At 52.8% G+C, this 14,122-nt stretch overlaps 1 protein-coding gene across 3 annotated transcripts in view; it reads left to right on the top strand.

The window, feature by feature from the left end:
* The window catches only part of SEMA7A (semaphorin 7A (JohnMiltonHagen blood group)), a 49,449-nt gene that overhangs the window by 14,932 nt on the left and 20,395 nt on the right, over positions 1-14,122 (top strand). The gene's annotated exons all lie outside the window — the stretch shown is intronic.

Genomic DNA, 14,122 nt, shown 5'->3' with positions numbered 1-14,122 from the left:
TTATTTTTATTATTATTGTAAAAATAGTTCCTAGGTTTTTTTTTTATTTTTAAAAATTCCCCAGCATTAGATGAGTTGTCAGAGCTCAGAAGCCCGCCATAGATTCACCCTCTGGTTTCTGTGGGCTTTCAAGCCCCAGCACAGCCCTTTTCGCAGGATTCTTATCCAGAAGCATGAAGCCAAGATGCCTCTGATTTGTCCTGAAGTGTTTCCTTCCTTCCTTCCTTCCCTTGCATTGAGTCCAGGAAAGAATAAAACCAGGACACAGTAAATGTGCTTGTGAGGGAGCAGAGCAGAAAGGGATTGAGACTCAGGTGGGAGCGCTCTCCCTGCAGGGCCTGATGTCCCGCAATAGGACTTAAAGTGGCACCCACTGCACCCACCCACTCATGATGCTAGGTGGGTCACACCATGGTAAAACTGCCAGGAGGTTTCATCTCCCTGCCTCTGGCGATGGCTGTCTAGATGGAAGCTAAAGGTCCTGGTGCCTTTTTTATCAGAGCTGGGCTATATTACTTAAACTGGCATCCCAGGCCACTGGTCTCCTCTTCCATTGAAACTGATTCGTGCAGATCCAGGGCTGTATGTGAATTCTGCTATCCAGCCTCTAGCATAACAGGACCCTTATCTTGATTGGGGGGCCTCTGGGAACTACTGGAATAGAAATATGGACTAATTAAAAACAAGCAGAGTGCACGTGGCTTGATTATCAAAGGGGACAGATGCTCGCAGCCCCCACTCAGGTTTGCTCGGCAGCTTTGAATATCAGGCCAGTAATGGCTGATGCCTTTGCAATATACTCACTGCACCCTATGGAGACATGTTGCTGTGCATCCCTTGAGCATGGAAGATCGAGTATTACCAGGGTTATTGATGCTCATGCTTCTAAGCTGATTTCCCAGCTGGAGTCAAGAAGGATAGTATAGTCTGTCACAATTAGGGGCATCATTAGGGCACTGGGTCATTGTTGTATATTCTGAAATATCCAGTATTAGCCCCTATCTGACAGGATACCAGAGCTCAGGGCCCATTGGCTTGTCCTGGTGAGTCATTTCCTGTGTTCTTATAAATGATGCTGCTCTGTATATGGCTTAATTCTAAACCTAATTCTCTCCAGTCAGAACAATTCTACAGAGCTGGTCACAAAAATCCCACTGAAACTTATTTTGTTCTGATTTGGCAAATTCCACAGTGATGGTCTGATTTTGATACAGTTCTGACAGAACCCCAGCATGCTCGCCACCTGCCAGGCAGGTTTCCAGAAGTTCCCAGGCTCCCCAGTCTTCCAGGGCCCGTGGCTTGGGGGCAGCCCATCCAGCAGCTTGCCATGGGGTCGAGGACTTGCAGGTTGCGCAGCTCCTTCCCTTTTGCAGAGGGTTTCGAAATGTTTGGTTGTAATGTAGAGTCAGAATAAACCAGATTTCAAAATACTGAAATCCTCCCCAAAATGAAATTGCCTCTCTGCTCAGCTCTGTGGTTACACAGGAGGGGCATGAGATTTGCCATGACTGATGGTCCATCTAGCCCACTAGCCAGTTTCAGAGGATGGTGTATATTAGTCCCCACTAGGGAGAATTTTGCAACAACATGCCTTTGATGGAAGAGTCCTCCCAGCCCCAGGCAGTCACTCCTTAGCTAGCATCCTGAAGCAGAATCATGAAGGCTGATTGCTTTTTATACCTGAATGATGAGGGGTATGGAACCGCTTCCATACAGGGAGAGATTAGAAAGACTGGGACTTTTCAACTTGGAAAAGAGACTATTAAATGGGGATATGATAGATGTTGACTGGTGTGCAGAAAGTAACATTTCCTTTATTCATTTATTCCTTTGCATAACACAAGAACTAGGAGTCACTGAATGAATTTAATAGGCAGCAAGTTTAAAACAAACAAAAGGAAGTATTTCTTCACACAACACGCAGTCAGCCTGTGGAACTCATTGCTAGCAGATGTTGTGAAGGCCAAAACTATAACAGGGTTCCAAAAAGAAGTTCATGGAGAACAGGTCCATCAATGGCTATTAGCCAGGAAGGACAGGGATGCAACCCCATGCTCTGAGTGTCCCTAACCCTCTGACTGCCAGAAGCTGGAAGTGGATGACCGGGGATGGATCACTTGATGTTACCTGTTCTGTTCATTCCTTCTGAAGCACCTGGTATTGGCCACTGTCTGAAGACCGGATACTGGGCTAGCTGGACCATTGATCTGACCCAGTATGGCCGTTCTTATGTTATCCTGGCTTGTCTAATTGCATGTGATTTTTTTTTCTTTTTTCCTCATTGTTCTCTGTGCCTAGTCCGTAGCTTGGCAGGATTCAGACATTTGCCCCCCTTATGTCCTGGGGCGATAAAGATGCAGCCCATGAAGCAAATTGTTCAGAACCAATGGGTTTTGTGGCCGCACAGCCTCGCTGATGTAGGGCAAGATGTGTAAGAGCTCATCTGATCATTAGCAGCACACACAAGAAATCAGCCCTTCTGCATGGCTAGCCTGAAGGGCAATTGGGTCAGGCAGATAAAGAACACTTATGGAAAGTCAGGATTTATGTCATCATAAGACAACCCCATCCCCAGATGTCAGTACTTGAGTACTGTCTTCTCCGTACGTATCCTGTTTGTCTGAGATAAGCTTTGGAGGGCAGGTACCGTGTCTCCCTCTAGGGCGGGGTGGGCAAACTCCGGCCCCTCGGGGCTTTGGATCCGGCCCGCGGGATTGCCACTGCTGTGGGCTCCGCTCCGGGAAGCAGACACACCACGTCCCTGCAGCCCCTAGGGTGGCGGGGCAGAGAGCTCTGCACGCTGCTCTTGCCTGAGGGTACCTCCCCCAAAGCTCCCATTGGCCAGGAACGAAGTACAGGGGAGGGAAATGCGGGAGCCCTCTTGCCCCCCACCTCCCCCAGGGGCCGCAGGGATGTAGTGTGGCCACTTCCCAGAGGGCGAGGGGCCAGGCAGGGAGCCTACCCTGGCCCCGGTGTGCGCTTCTACCATCCCGGAGCCATTCTAGGTAAGCAGCACCAGGCTGGAGCCTGAACCCCCTCCTGCACCCCAACTCCCTGCCCTGAGACCCCTGCCGCACCCTGCACCCCTTCTCTGCCCCAACCCCTTGCCCTGAGCTCCTTCCTGCATACCGCACCCCCACCCATACCCTGCACACCGCCCCAACAGCCCAACCCCCGGCCCTGCAAGCAATTTCCCCACCCAGAATGTGGCCCTCGGGCCAAAAAGTTTGCCCACCCCTGTTCTAGGGCCCTGATCCTGCAATAGCATCCATACAGGCGCATCCACGCAGAACTTTTTGATTTCAGTGGGGTTTCCCACAGACCCTGGGGTCTGCCCTCAATAGCCGGATCAAGGCCGGCAGCACCTACCACCTCTGGGCACTGCTGAGTAACAATAATTGGGATTTTTGTACAGCCCCCTATGGAAGTGTCAGAGAGCAGCTATTTCTCCTCTCCAGCTGAGTTCTTTCTCCCCTCTTTCCAGTCTTAGGCAGAGCAGGATCTTGCTGTGTGAAATGTTGGCCATTAGAGTCTATCTTCTCTGCACATCCTACCTGGCGCACACCGTCTTTCTGGGCGTTACAGTTTATCATTCAGCAGGGAGCATAGCCTTGAAATGATACAAGCGCCATCATGGTGCTGCCCTTAGCTGGAGTAATGACACACAGTGCAGGACAAAGGGGTCCTGATACACAATGGCCTTGACATACCAGCGTCACCACCCGGGCAGCAGCGGGTGATGTGGGAGACCACAATCCCTCCTTGTTCAGTGGGAAGGGAGAGCAAATGAACCCCTTAGTTCAGTGCCTACAGCCTCTGCACATGGGGTGTTGACAAATCCCACCTCTTTTGTAGCCTGGGCAGAGACGTGACACTGTGAGCAAAGACACCAGGCTCACCGTATGGAAGGGCAGAGACAGTGCAGTCTATTGGATGGAGCACTAGGATGTGATGGACGGGGACGCTGAGGAACAGAGGAGAGAAGCGACTTGCCCAAGGAATAGAGCCCTCTGTTCCTCAGCTTCCCCATATGTAAAATGGGGATAATTATGATGCCCTTTCGCAGAGAACTAGAGGATGCTCCTACCCAGAGGTCCCTTCCATGCTTAGGTTCCCCCTGCAACGTCCACTCGGGGACCAGAGGACCAAGAACTCCACAAACTCTCCTCAGCCTCACTCCATTCACAGCACTTTATCACAAGGTTGAAGGCAAGGAACTCCCAGACCCCAGGGCAAACAAACCCATAGCTCTAGTGGTCCCGGTGCCTTCTCCCTGCCTCTGCTTGGCTGTGTGGCTGTGTAGCACCCCAGGGTGAAGGGTTACTGGCTCTCACCAGGCATATGAACTGGTGTTGGCAGGGAGGTGCAGCCACAGGCCAGAGTGTGACAGGTCTCCTGTGTCCAGCCCATTGAGAGTTTGGCTCTTTAGCTCAAGAGGACCCCAGGTCAATCCCTGACCAGAGAGATGGAAGCCAATTGAAATCCCTCTGGGACCTTTTGGACTTCAAACCAGCTCCATGGCCCATTTCTACTAGGGGTTGGGGGAGCGTGGGAAGGCCCAAGATGCTGAGAAGAGAATCAAGAGGAAGACAGGTCCCAGTGGCCTTCCCCCATAGAACTGATGGGACTGGGGAGGAGCCATGAGACAGACCAACCTTGGGTGCTTTCTGAAGTGAAGAAGCCAGCAACCACAAAAACCAGTTTGCTCAACCCGGCCTGGGGGCTAAGTCATTGTGAGAGTCTAGTCTCATGAGAGTCTAACTGATCGCAATATTTGGGGTCAGGAAGGAATTTCTCCCCAGAGACCATGGGGGTTTTTCACTTTCCTCTGCAGCATGGGCCACGGGCCACTTGCACGTTTAAACTTGTGTCAGTGGTGGATTCTCTAACTTGAAGTCTTTAAATCATGATTTGAGGCCTTCAGTCACTCAGTCAGAGGTTAGGGGTCTATTACAAGAGTGGGGGTGTGAAAGTCTGTGGCTGTGATATTCAGGAGCTCAGGCTAGATGATCATGATGGTCCCTTAAAGTCTATGGGGGAGACTGACATTAACCCTTCCTGCTACCCTGGGCTACAAGGAAATGTGGGAGGGCTGATGGTGCGCTGCATCACTGCGCACACAGACCCAGCCCAGCAGGGTGGGACCATGGTGACTTTAAACCATCCTGACCCCTCCCTTTCCTGGTCTGTTCCAAGGGCCAAAATTACAGCAGCCGATCCCCAGCTGCCGCTGGGCTGTGACACCAGCCTGCCCCCTCCCATTCCCAGTTTCCCCCTGCCACATCCCCTCTTCTTGGGCCTTGAGACCCAGTACCTGTGTTGGGAGACTTCCCTCCCCGCCCCCCAACAACCAGATCCTGGCCTGTTCTTGTCTCTGGGGAGGGGTGAATCCATTCTGTTGTCACCAGGCCGGCTCCACAGAAAAGTCAGGTTTATGCCAACCAGTGACTCTGTAAGAACAGCATTGGAGAGGAAGGGGTGGGGGCTTGTCCCTGTTGCCTCTCTGTGACCCCGATCACATCAAACCAGATCACAAGTAAAGAGGAGACTTTTTTTTTTTTTTTAACCTGCCCGCTCTACAGACTCCTGGAATCTGAGAGCCAAGTTGGACAATATGGGGTCTGCAGGCCGGATTATACCTGCCATCCGTGCCACCTGTGCAGGCCCATTGCCTTTGGATCATGTCCTCAGTGCGGCTTGTGCTGTCAGTTGGGTCTGACTGGAACTTAGCACACAATTGGGTGGATACAGCAGCAGGACCAGGTCCAGCTGAGCAGAGATCTCTAGGCCCCCTGGCCAGTGACTAAGTGAGCTGCTTTGAACAGCGAGCCACGTCTGATCAGTCCTTGGGACAGGCTCCCACTCATCAGGAAACTGCCAGGAAGCCTGTGACTGAGCACATGAAAACATCATGTGTTTCCCTTCTCCTTTGATCACGGGCGGCTGCTCCTCACTTGCCGCCCTCGCTCACCCTGCCTGCCAGTAGCTACACCGCTGATGACAGCAGTGAGTTGACCTCTCCCTTGGTAACTTGTCTGCAGTGTAATGCAAGCAGAACACGGCCTCGTGCCAGAGCAAATACCCTGCTGTCGTCATAGACCCATGGGCATGCTGGGGAGGAAGGATGCATCTGTGGTTAGTGCAACACCCTTGCTGTGTGTCCCTGGGCGCATCCTTGAGTCTCACTCTGCATTGATGGAGAATTGAGGCAATGGGGATAATAGCACAGCCTGTGTTGTGACGTATCCGATACTACTGCAGTGGTAGCTGGATAAGTACCATAAATAGAGCAGCTGACCTCTTTTAGTTTTCAGGGGGTTGTGTGCTTTTTACATGGAAATGAGAAGGGATTCCCCCTACTGAGGTCTGTTTCCCTGAATTGGCCCCTCTGTACTTTTCCCCTTTGAAGGGGTTTCCAGGATGTTAATGATTCTTTTTTATTTTTAAGAAGAGAAGAACAGAAATAGAGGACTGGGGAGTCCTGCTAACCGACCATATCTGAGCCATAATAGGAACTTCCAACCGAGGCTCTTAAGCACTAATGAATTAACGACTCACTAATACTTGTACTAATGCCTGGTGATATTTGTAGTCGGGCACTAATACGAAAGCCTTCGCATATAGGAGCACTGACAGCCTCTACACACATTAGCCACTATATTCTCCTGAAATCCAGGGGGCAGGTAGCTAATATCCCTCTTTTACAGCCCCCGATGTACAGAAGTGAGGAGTGATTTGCTCAAACCACCGGTGAGCCAGCAGTAGAACTTGATTACTCTGAACTCCTAAGCTCATGAGACCAGCAGACCGAATCCACTAGACCAGTGGTTCTCTGTCCGCTGCCTGTTCAGGGAAAGCCCCTGGCCAGCCGGACCGGTTTGTTTACCTGCCACGTCCACAGGTTCGGCCGATCACGGCTCCCACTGGCTGCGGTTCGCCGCTCCGGGACAATACGGGCTGCAGGAAGCGGCGCGGGCCGAGGGATGTGCTGGCCGTCCGTCCTGCAGCCCCCATTGGCCTGGAGCGGCGAACCACGGCTAGTGGGAGCCACGATCGGCCGACCCTGCGGACACTGCAGGTAAACAAGCCGGCCTGCCCTGTCAGGGGCTTTCCCTGAAGAATCAGCGGACTGGCTTCGAGAACCACTGCACTAGACCACACTGGCTCTGGCTTCGAAGCATAAACTGGTTACATTTGGGGAAGGGGGAGGCGGGGGGTGGGGAGTCCGGAAAGAAATCTCCCTCCCCATCCCCAAATCTGGCTGGAGCATTGAACAATTGGCCAGGTGCAGTGTGGGGGCATGGTGAAAGAGGGGCTTATCTTCCTGTGAAGGAGCAGGTTCTGGTCAGTGCTGGAGGCAGGATACCAGACTGGATGGACCAGTCCTACATTCCTGCGTGCCAGACACTGCAGTGCCTGGAAGGGGCAGATCAAGGCAACTCCCCACTGAACTTGGGCCATTTGTACCAGGAGGCCATTCACCTCCTCACTTCCCCATAAGTAAAAGAACAAACGTGCTTATTCCTACTATGTGGTGTGCAAGGACAGCTGACTGAGACTGAAGATCAGTTGTGGTGCCCTTCAGCTTAGCTGAATAACATGAACAGCCCCAGGTGATGGAAGCTAGTCTGTTTCTTGGTTCCCTTGCTGTGCAACTGACCATGTTTGCAAGCTCCCTTAGTAGTCGGGAGAAGTAGCATTTGCTCTTTGGATGGGTCACTTCTTGTTAGTTAATTACAGGAGGCATTTTCCTATGAGAGCACCTTCTTTCTCCTTATCTGCTTCTCCGTTACCCCCACATGCCCGACTTTCCTGTGGGACATATTGTTATCTCTCTCTCTGCCCCGTATTCTTCTGCTGTGCCCAGGTCCTGGTATCTGCCAGTAATTGATCTGGCTGCTTTCCCTGCAAAGCACAAAGCTCTCCTTTCTTGTATGCATTCTCCCACTCAGTTTAGCATCTGAAATGACAATTGCTCCATTGATTCTTCAGCTGCCTGGGGCTTTTGTGTGACCCAGATAAAATGTCATGGAAAAGCTCAGAGCGAGTTGATGGGAATTTGGAGGGTGGGTGGGAAGCCTCCTTCCTAATGGCATTGTCTCATTGGAGGGGTCAGTCTTCTCCTGGGAACTGCGACTTTTTTTTTCCCCCTCCACTGAAATGGAGATCAAGAATGCACATGGGGTGATTCTCCTACCAGACACTGAAAATGCCGGTCTGGGGCTGTGCATGGAAAAGCAGAGCATGGCTTGGAGAGGGTTTGAGTCTCTTAATCGAAGAACAACCTGACACCTTTCACCCAGAAGGATCCCAGCGCGTTTACAGACTGCATGAGTGGGGATCAACTCGCCTACCTCTGACATGCAGCCCCTCTGGCATGCATCCGATGAAGTGAGCTGTAGCTCACGAAAGCTTATGCTCAAATAAATTTGTTAGTCTCTAAGGTGCCAAAAGTCCTCCTTTTCTTTTTGCGGATGCAGACTAACACGGCTGCTACTCTGAAACCCACCTCTGGGAGTGGATCATGGTAGCCGTAGCATCCTAGTAAATTCTCACAGCTAGAGTTAAAATGGAACCCCAACAGGAATACAGAATGCAGCTTATCAAGTTAGAATTTGGCCAGGATATTGGGGGTAGCACCCCTTTTTGCACCAAAGTGCCATGAGATCTTTAAATCCCCACCAGTGGGCAAGCCTTGGGCTTTAAATCTAGTCTATTTATATGGCCTCAGTTACTGTGGCATGTGATCACCTCACAGTCTTTAATATATCCTCACAACACCCCTGTGTGGCAGGGCAGAACTACTAGCCCCATTGTGCAGAGGGGGAAACTGAGGCACACCCAAATCCTTAAATGTATTGAGGCATTGAAATCAATGCCCAAGGTCACACGGGGAATCCGTCAAAGGGCAGCACTTCCAGCACTGCACTTCTGGGAGCACTGGGGGTCGTGCCAATTCAGAGAGAAGAGTACCGGGACCTGGGCTCTTCTTGGAGTTCTCCCATCCAAGCACCAGACAGGTTCAACCCTGGTTAGCAGATGAGTCCAAACAAAGCAGCAAGTCAAGCACTTATGGCATTTGGCAAGCCTGTGTATTTTGAGTTCCACCATTCATCCCTCCCTTTTGAAGCATCTGACAGAAAGAAAAACAACTACTGCTCTGGCACCAGCAAAATGATTGTTTTTGTTGTAGCCGCTCAAAGAGAAACAAGTCATTAGCTTCTGTGTAAGCTTGGGTCTGAGCAGAGCTCTGGAGCATGGCTGAGCTCAACTAAACCCAGTCTCCCGAAACGCCCACACTGCAAAAAGCCAAACTGAAATCCGCAGGAATGAAGTGAGCAGCCTGGTGCTGCATAAGGGAAATGGAAGTCTGAAGGCAGCATGTGTTTCCCTAGGTTAGCTGTTGAACGTAGGACGAAGACCAATGTTACACAAGAGGGAAAAAGGTCACTGGACCCCCAAGTAAGAGCTAGAGTATGTTGGTAGCATAAGATCAGTGGGTTGCTCTTTAGTTATCCAGGCACTAGGCTATGTCTTCCCTGCAAAAAGGCATGTGGATTTTACATGGCCATAACTACTGTGATGTAAAACCCTAGGGGAGCCAAGGTTATTACCTTGATATAGCCAGTTGAGGTTGCTGTTATGGGCACCACACTTTAAGAAAGACATGGACACACTTTTGTGCAGTATTTGCCCAGCACTGGCCAGGAGTCAGGACTTCTGGGTTCTAATCCAGGCTCCACCACTGAGTCACTGGTTGACCTTGGGCAAGTCACTTCACCTCCCTGTGCTTCAGTGTCTCTATCTGTCTTCAATCTGGTGAAGATTCAGCAGTGAACATGGGCCCAACACTTTGAACATGCCCAAGTTGTTGGATCTGCAAGAAAGGGATCAACCAAGGAACAGCTTGGCCTGCAAGCCACCCAGGACACGAGACAGACAGTGCTCTGGCAAAGAGCACTGTGGGATTGCAGAGGACAGATCCTGGAGGAGACCCAATCAGGTCATGTCAGCAAGCAGGCTACATTTGTAAGAGCATTGTGTGCAGGCAACCCCATGTACCGTTCTCTCCCAAGCCGTGAAGGGATGGTACTTTCTAGCACTATATCAGGGCTGCCCTGATCTCTTCCCCAAAAGCCTTTTGTGATTGTAACTGACTTGCACAACACTACATGCTTAAGGTTTGCTGTATTTTCCATCTGGATGTGGTGGGCAGTGAGCTTCCTGGAAGTGACTTGCAGTTGACCAAACTGGCTGACAGTAAGCGGTGATAAGCGCAGCCACAGAGAGTTGCGCTAGAGGCTGACGTTGAGGTACAAATGGCTGAGTGGAAGGAATTTAACCCCTCTGGTGAAGATGCAGAGTGAGGGGGCTGGGGTACGGCGATACAGGCCGCTGTGGATATACAAGGATCGTGCACCCATTCTCATGGTTCTGTCCTGCCTCCTGCAAGCTTAGCCTGCAGGGTGAGGTGAGGTGAGCCCTCTGTTTGCAGGGAGGAGGGGTAACCTGGCCATGTCGCGTCGCAGCATCATGGCACAGCGCGTAGTGACCTTAAGGTACAACGCTGCCTCAGTAGGTGGTGCGTGGGATCCAGTACAGGCTTTACAATAGGGCCGGGCCTACAGTCGAATGGGCAGTGTTGTGGTGAAGCTCACACTGCTGGGGTCTGGCACTGACAAGCCACTGGTGGAGTCTTGGTCCACGCTAACATGGTCAGACCAGGGAGGTGCTCACTCTGCATTGACCGGGCACTGCTGGGAGGAAGCTCACAATGCAGCATCCCAGCTGGACACTGTTGGGAGGAAGCTCCCAGGCTGGAATCCCAGGTGCTGCTGCTTGTGAGGAGGAGGCACAGAGAAGACAATGCAGCCACCAGAACAATCAAGGCACCCTCTGACTTGCTGAGTACAGCGGCTGTGCCAGACAGGCAGGCAGCCTGCGCCGTGGCTGAAGGCGCCTGGCAGGAAGCTCGGTCGTGTGCAGCCTGCTCTTTGCCCACCCTGCGCATTGACTCTGTCAATCAAGAGGCACCTGCCGGAGATTTATTTCCTTGCTCAGGGGCCTTTTTCCCCTTGGCTCATGTGGGCTGCAGACTCTCCCCCGCCCCCTCCTCCTGTACTTGAGGCTCAATGCGCACCGCTGATTGATCCTTCTCAGCAGGAAAGAATGGGCTGGCTGGGGCTGAAAGTGAACCTCCTGCTGGCATAAAAGACCCAACAGCTAGTCTGTCTCTGCAGCAACGTCTGGTTCCGGGCTAGCCTCCCGAGCCAGCTTGAGTCCAGCTAACCTGGGTAATGCTAGCGGTGAAGACAGCGCAGTGTGGGCTAGCGATTGGAGTACGTACCCAGGGTCTCCGCCAGACTGGTGTCACCCTCTCTCAGCTGCCTTCACTGAGCGAGGCGGGCTTGCTCTTGCGGTGTCAGCAGACCCTCTGTCGGGCAAAGCACAGGCAGCCCCAGTGCAGACTTCCCACACGGCCGCACACATCGGGCTTTGTCTAGGCTGGGATTCTAGCCCCCAACCTAGGTAAAGAGATGCAGGCCCAAGTGTAGACCAGGGCAGCGAGATGGCCAGGGTAAGAGACAGTCAGAACAATGACAGATCTCTGAATAGTCTGGACACAGCAACTTAAGTGTGCCTGGCTCTTAATAGAGAAGATGGTGATATAGCCCCTGCCCCCAGTCTAGGGAAAAACTAGGATCCTCACGTTCGCTACTAGTGGCAGGGCACCGCTGGGAGGAAGCTTACAGCAGAAAGGAGCAGCTACACTGCAATAGAGGAAGGAGAAGAGCGGAGAGCAGGGAGATGTCTCACTAGCAAGCAGGAGAGTGAACCAGCCCAGCCAAGAAAGGCTCTGGCCTGTAGCAACCAGCTGCAAATCGGGGGGGGGGAGGGGGGCGGGCACAAGTCATGCATTGCACTCGTTGGTGTGCCAGCGGGGAATACCGCTTCTGATGGCGGCTCAGGGCTTTACGTTCTTCATCAAGGCTGCCGTTTAGCTCCCCGCTAAGTCTTGTGGCCAGCCTGCAGTTCGCGATCCGAGTGATGTGGCTACGGTGGAGGGATCCGACTAGCGCATGCCCCTGTTTTACACTATATTATAGATACCCCCTAGGGGGCACAGATGCAGCTGCACTGCCCAGGGACATCACCCCCACTTGGAGGCTGAGTTCGCAGGTCTCTCTGCTCCGGTTGTGGCTCCAGGCCTGCAGAGTCAGGCACCAAAGGGAGATGTGGGAGGAGAACTCTGCTAGAGAACTCAGCTGTGACATGAGAATCAACGGAGAGGGCCCTTGCCCCGGGGAGAGGAAGAAGCCCAGAGCTTCCCTCAAAGCCCAGCCCAGCTGGAGCAGAACCTAACGAATCCCAGGGTGGGTGATTCTCACAGGTCGACTTGGCAATGAGGATTCCCCGTCCTGGAACCAACGCAGTCGCACTACAGCCTCCCCAGGGAAGGGATCATCGCCGCAGCTCAGCTGTTGCACTAATGACCCTCGGTGCACTGCTGCGTAAGCGAAGAATAAATAGCAATCCTCCTCACCACTGGGACTGGGCTTGATCAGTTCACTGCACTTTGTAGACACCATTCCCCAGACCACCTCCCCTCTAGTGAGTTTTATTAGCCTCATGAGGCACAGGGAGTAGGAGGGGCTCCCCTCAGGCCGTGGAACAGCTGTCTGATTTTTCAGAGGTGGTGTTCGTTCCCCAATGCTGGAGAGCACGTGCCTGGCCACTGGTGGTGTCAGCAGTAGAACTCAGCAGTGTAAGGCCTGACCTAGCTCATGCTGCCTCTGACCTACTAGATCTTGGGTGGGGAAGAGCCGTGGGAGCGCAGCAAAATGGAACCGTGTGGGCTCGTGCATGCAGCCTGTAAGTAAGGACAGCAGGAGCTGTTCCTCCCTCTTCCACTGACTTGCTGCGCGGAAGGTCCTGTTGCTGCTTGATCTGCCTGAGTTTCTCTATCTGCAAAACGGGGCGACCTAGTTCCCAGGTTTGTGAGTCTTGGTTAATTTGTTTACCTGGCACTCTGAGGTCCTCAGCTGTGAGCTGCTGTAGGGGGAGCAGTGTATGATTCTGCAACACTGGCAGGCAGCTTCAAGGCTGGATGCTGGCTGTCGGGCATGTTGTTCTTGTCTGCCTGGGAGGGCTGCAGCCTTGTAATCTCATCTGTTCCTCCCCGAGTTTCTCGGCAGTTGTGTAATCCTCTTCCCTGTTCTGCACACAGAAGGGTCAGATGCACAGCGCACTTAGCAATTAGCGGTGTCTGGGAAGAAGAGCAATAACCTGGCTGCTTTGGAGTCAGTGACAAACCACTCTCATCTGCTGCCCTCCTGCATCAAATATTCCCAACCCCTCCCTTCCACCACGTCCTGTAAGGGCATCAGGATCCTCCCTGCCCTTCCTGTGTCTCTCTGCCTTGCTTCTCTAGCTCTCTTCTTGTTTATGGCTGAGCCAGAAGTGGGAGGCATCAGCTGGCAGACACCAGTGTGCGGGTGGTAGTGAGAGTGGCTATTGGTGTGGTAGGTAGAGGGAGATTTGAGCCCCTGCATTCGGATCTGGATTCCCCCCACCCCCATCTGGGGGTGGCTAGATCTGGGGGTTTGGCCTGTGCTAGACACCAGCTGCCTGCAAAATGTTGTGGATCTGGAGGGGGGCTGGATTCTGAGAGCCCTCAATGCCCAGGGCAGCCAACTGCAGGGGTCTGGCTCAGGCCCCTCTGTGCTGGAGGCTGAGCCACGCCAGCATGATCAGTGCCAGGAGACGGGCACGGCCCACCCGCGCTACGCAAAAGTGGAGACGTGGCTGGTTCTCCTCAGGCCTCTAGCTCCCAGTGGACACAGCTGAGTTAAGCCCCCAGCAGCTCAAATGCTTTTATCTGACCTGAATTAACCCCTGCCCCACCCCTAACATGAATTGCTCCATGGTACAGTGTCTTTACATGCTGCACACCCCACACAGGGCCCCTGCTCATGGTTGTATTAGCTCCCCTCTGTAGCAGAGACTCTGTTTCAATGTCCTTTGGGGCTCTGGTACAATGCAGCAGGGCACAGAAAGGCAGGACTAGAAGCCAGGAGCCCCAATTTCCGGACCCCTGCTCTGCCCCCACCTGGCCGGGCTC

This window comes from Caretta caretta, chromosome 10, assembly GCF_965140235.1.
Source record: "Caretta caretta isolate rCarCar2 chromosome 10, rCarCar1.hap1, whole genome shotgun sequence".
Lineage (NCBI taxonomy): Eukaryota > Metazoa > Chordata > Testudines > Cheloniidae > Caretta > Caretta caretta.
The sequence above is the reverse complement of the archived record's forward strand: the minus strand, read 5'-3'. Positions and strand labels throughout refer to the sequence as shown.